Raw genomic sequence first — 5,537 nt, 5'->3', positions numbered from 1 at the left:
AGAGGTATAATTATGGGAGGGAGGTGGGGATGGCTGGGGTGGGGGGGAATGGTGGGGGGATATGCAGACAACTGTACTTGAACAACAATGAAATTAAATAAGTAAATTTCAAAAGAGAAAATCAGTCATTTTATTTTTTAGATATTTTATTTATTTACTTTTTTAGAGAGAGGGGAAAGGAGGGAGAGAGGGAGAGCAACATCCATGTGTGAGAGATAAATCAATCTCTTGCCTCTCACACACCCCCACCTGGAGACCTGGCCCATAACACAGGCATGTGCCCCGAGTGGGAATTGAAACTGCAACCCTTTGTTTCACAGGCCAGTACTCAATCCACTGAGCCACACCAGCCAGGGCAGTATCTTCTTTTTTAATTTTATCTTCTTATTGAATTTATTAGGGTGACATTGATTCACAAAATCAGACTGGTTTTCCCCTGACCAGTGGGTTGGGCAGCATCCTGCACAGCAAAATATCACCAGTTGATCCCCAGTGAGGGCACATGCCTGGGTTGTAGGTTTGGTCCCTGGTTGGGACATGTACAGGAGGCAACCAATTGATGTTTGTCTCTCACATCATTGTTTCTCTCCCACTCTTTCTCCCTTCTCCTCTCACTAAAAATAAAGAAACAAAATATTTTTAAATATCAGACAGATTTCAAGTGTACAACTCAACAAAATATCTGAACACAGTATTGTGCACCCATTGCCCCAGGCAAAATCTCTTTCCACTCCCAAATTCCTCCCTTTTATCTACCTCCACATAATGCCCAGAGAGGGCATGTAGCTGTCATGTAGAACATTAGTGGTTTTCTTCATGAAATCTAAGCCCCTTGAGGATGGGAACCATGCTTGCCCTTACATTTCTTATATTCCATATGTTTTTTGCTTAATCTATTCACCTTCTTTCATCCTGCCTCCTCCCCAACCCTTCCTCCCAAATAGTTGTCAGTCTGTTTCACATATCCATGCTTCTGTTTCTATTTTGTTTGTCATTTTATTGTGTTCATTAGATTCTCTACATAATTGAGATCATATGGTATTTGTCTTTCTCTGACTAGCTTATTTCATTTAGCATAATAATTTCCAGGTCCCTCCATGCTGTTGCAAAAGGTATGATTTCCTTCTTTTTCACAGCCACATAGTATTCCATTGTGTGAATGTGCCACAACTTTTTGATCCTCTCATCTACTGATGGACACTTGGGCTGCTTCCATATCTTGGCGATTGTAAATAATGCTGCAAAGAGCATAGGGGTGCATATATTCTTTCAAATTACTGTTTCAGGTTTCTTCAGATATACTTCCAGAAGTGGAATTGCTGGGGGAAAAAGAAGTTATATTTTTAATTTTTTGAGGAAACTCCATACTGTTTTCCACAGTAGCTGCACCAGTCTGCATTCCCACCAACAGTGTGTGAGGGTTCCCCTTTTCTCCACATCCTCGCCAGCACTTTTTTGTTGATTTATTGATAGCCATCTGACAGGAGTGAGGTCATAACTCACTGTGGTTTTAATTTGCGCCTTTCTGATAATTAGTGATGTAGAACATTTTTTCATATATGTATAACCCATCTGTATGTCCTCTTTGAAAAATGGTCTATTCAGGTCCTTTGCCCATTTTATAATTGGGTTGATTGTCTCCTTGGGGTTGACTAGTAGAAGTTCTCCATTTATTTTGAAAATTGACCCCCCATCAGATGTATCATAGGTGAATATATTCTCCCATTCAGAGGATTCCCTTTTCTTTTGATAGTTTCTTTTGCTATGCTGAAGCTTTTTAGTTTGATGTAGTCCCATTTGTTTATTTTTCCCATGTTTCCCTTGCCCAAGGATACATATCAACAAAAATATTGCTCCAAGAGATGTCTGAGGCTGTATTCATATGTTTTCTCCTAGGATTATTATGGGTTTGCAACTTACATTTAAGTCTTTTATCCATTTTGAGTTAATTGTTGTATATGGTGTAAGTTGGTGATCTAGTTGCATTTTTGGCATGTATGCACCTGTCCAATTATTCCAACACTCTTTATTGAACAGATTGTTTTTACTCTACTGTATGCTCTTGTCTCCTTTGTCAAATTCTAATTGCCCATAAAGGCATGGTTTTACCTCTGGACTCTGTTCTGCTCCATTGATCTCTGTGCCTGTTATTGTGTCAGTACCATGCTGTTTTGATTACAATGCCCTTGTAGTATAGCTTGATATCTGGTATTGTGATCCCTCCAATTTTGTTCTTCTTTTTCAAGATTGCTGAGACTATTCAGGGTCTTTTTTTTGTTCCATATTAATTTTTGTAATATTTGTTCTAGATCTGTGAATTATGCCATTGCTATTTTAATAGGAGTTGCATTGAATCTATAGATTGCTTTAGGCAGTGTAGTATAGACACTTTGATGATGTTAATTCTTACAATCCATGGACATGGTAAATGCTTCCATTTGTTTGTATCTTTCTCAATTTCTTTCTTTAATGTCCTGTAGTTTTCTGAGTACAGGTCTTTGACCTCCTTGGTTTATTCCTATGTACCTTATTTTTTGTTGTTGTTTCAATAGCAAATAGGATTTGCTTTTCTTAGTTTCTTTTTCTCCTAATTCATTATTGGCATATAAAAATGTCATTGATTTCTGGATAGTAATTTTGTATCCTGCTAGTTTGCTCAATACATTTATTAAATGTAATAGGTTTTTGGTAGAGCCCTTAAGCCCTAAGGGTTTTTCATGTATAGTACCAAGTATGTGGGAAAAAATGATAGTTTTACTTGCTTCTTTCCAATTTGGATGCCCTTTATTTCTTCTTGTCTGATCACTGTGGCTAAGACTTCCAGTACTATGTTGAATAAGAGTGATAAAAGCAGACATCCTTGTCTTGTTCGTGATCTTAAGGGAAATGCTTTTAGTTTTTGCACATTAAATATAATGTTGGCTGTAGGTTTTTGATATATGGCCTTTATTATGTTCAGGTATGATCCCTCTATTTCTACTTTGCTGAGAGATTTTATCATAAATGAGAGCTGGATTTTATCAAATGCTTTTTCTGCATTTATTGATATGATTATGTGATTTTTAATTTTCATTTTGTTTATGTAATATATCACATTTATTGATTTGCAGGTAGTGCATCAGAGTTGCATCCATGGGATGAATCCCACTTGATCATGATGTGTGATCTTTTTAATGTGTTGTTGGATTTGGTTTGGTACAATTTTTTTGAGGATTTTAGCATTTATGTTTTTCAGGGATACTGGCCTATAATTTTCTTTCTTTGTAGTGTCTTTATCTGGTTTTGGAATTACAATAAGGAGTCTCATAGAACGAGCTTGAAAGTCTTCCCTCCTCTTCAATTTTATGGAATAGGTTAAGGAGGATAGGTATTACTTCCTCTTTGAATGTTTGATAAAATTTACCTGTGGAGCCATCTGATCCATGACTTTTGTTTTCTGGGAGTTTTAAAATTACTGCTTCAATTTCACTACATGTTATTAGTCTATTCTGGTTTTCTGATTCTTCCTGATTCAGTTTTGGTGGTTTTTGTGTTTTTAGAAATTTGTCCATTTCAGCTAGGTTGTCCATTTTTTTTTTAATAATTGCTCATCATTTTCTTATACTACTATGTATTTCTATAACGTCAGTAGTTACTTCTCTTCTTTCACTTATGATTTTATTTATTTAGGTCTTCCTCTCTTTGTCTCTTGGTGAGTCTGGCTAAAGGTTCATAATCTTGTTTATCTTTTCAAAGAACCAGCTCTTAAATTTATTGATCCTTTGTAATGTGGGTTTTGTTTTGTTTTGTTTTTCTTTTACTTTTCTTTCTTTCTTTTTTTTTTTTTTTTTTGTCATTTAGTCCCACTCTTATCTTTATTCTTTCCTCCCTTCTACTTACTCTGGGCCTTTATTCTTGTTGTTTTTTTCTTTTTCTTTTTACATGTAGGGTTAGATTAATTATATGAGATTGTTCTTGTTTCTTGAGTTAGGCCTGTCTCATAGATTTGGGGTTTTTGTGTGTTCATTTCTGATTGTTTCCAGAAAAATTTTATTTCTTCCTTGATCTCATTGGTAACCTCTTCATTGTTTAATAATATGTTATTTAGCCTCAATGTGTTTGAATATTTTTGAGATTTGTTTAATTGTACTTGATTTTTAGTTTCACACCATTGTGATCCAAGAAGATACTTTTTTTTTTTTTTATTGTTATTCAATTACAGTTGTATGCCTTTTCTCCCCATCCCTCCATCCCACCCCAGGTGAACCCACCTCCCTCCCCCCTCTCCACCCTCCCCCTTGGTTTTGTCCATGTGTCCTTTATAGTAGTTCCTGTAATCCCCTCTACCCACTGTCCCCGCCCCCACCCCCCCACCCCCGCCCTGGCTATTGTTAGATTGTTCTTAACTTCAATGTCTCTGGTTATATTTTGTTTGCTTTTTTCTTCTATTGCTTATGTTCCAGTTAAAGGTGAGATCATATGGTATTTGTCCCTCACTTCCTGGCTTATTTCACTTAGCATAATGCTCTCCAGTTTCATCCATGCTGTTGCAAAGGGTATAAGCTCCTTCTTTCTTTCTTTCTCTCTGCTGCCAAGAAGATACTTGATATGGTTTCAATCTTCTTGAATTTATTAAGATTTATTTTGTGTTCTAACATGTGGTCTATCTTTGAGAATGTTCTGTGTGCAGTTGGCAATATATATTCTGCTGCCTTGAGATGAAATATTCTGTAAATATCAATTAAATCCATCTGATCTAGCATGTCATTTAAGGTCACTATTGTCTTGTTGATTTTTTTGTCTGGAAGATCTTTCCAGTGATGACAATAGGGTGTTAAAATAAACTACTGTAACTTTATTGCTGTTGATCTCTCCCTTAAAGTTCACAAAGAGTTTTTCATAAATATTCAGGAACTCCTATATTGCATGCATATATGTTTACAAGGGTTATATTCTCTTGCTGGATCAATCTTTAATATTCCATAGTGACCTTCTTTGTCTCTTGTGATAGCCTTTGTTTTGAAGTCTATTTAGTCAGATATAATTATCACTACCCCAGCTTTTTTCCATTTTCATTTGCATGGAATCTTTTTTCCATCACTTCCTATCATTCTGTGTGTGTCTTTGGTTCTGAGTTGGGTCTCTTGTACATAGCATATATGTGGGTCATGTTTTTTATCCATACAGCTAACCTATGTCTGTGGATTGCAGCATGTAATCCATTTACATTTAAGTTTACTATTGACAGGAACTCATTTATTGACATTTTTATTGTACCTATGTTCCTCTCTCTAATTCTTCTTCTTTTTTATTTATTTTTTTATTTCTTCTTCTTAAAGCCATCCCTTTAACAGTTCTTGCAATGGTGGTTTAGTGCTAATGAACTCCTTTAGACATTTTTTTGGTCTAGAAAGCTGTTTATTTCACCTACAATTTTAAATAATAGCTTTGCTAGATAGAGTAGTCTTGGTTTCAGGTCCTTGGTTTTTATTATTTTGTTTGTTTTTTAATTGTTGTTCAAGTACAGTTGTCTCCATTTTAACCCCACCACGCACCCA

This window comes from Desmodus rotundus, chromosome X (assembly GCF_022682495.2).
Source record: "Desmodus rotundus isolate HL8 chromosome X, HLdesRot8A.1, whole genome shotgun sequence".
Taxonomy (NCBI): Eukaryota; Metazoa; Chordata; class Mammalia; order Chiroptera; family Phyllostomidae; genus Desmodus; species Desmodus rotundus.
This window is presented reverse-complemented; position numbering follows the sequence as displayed.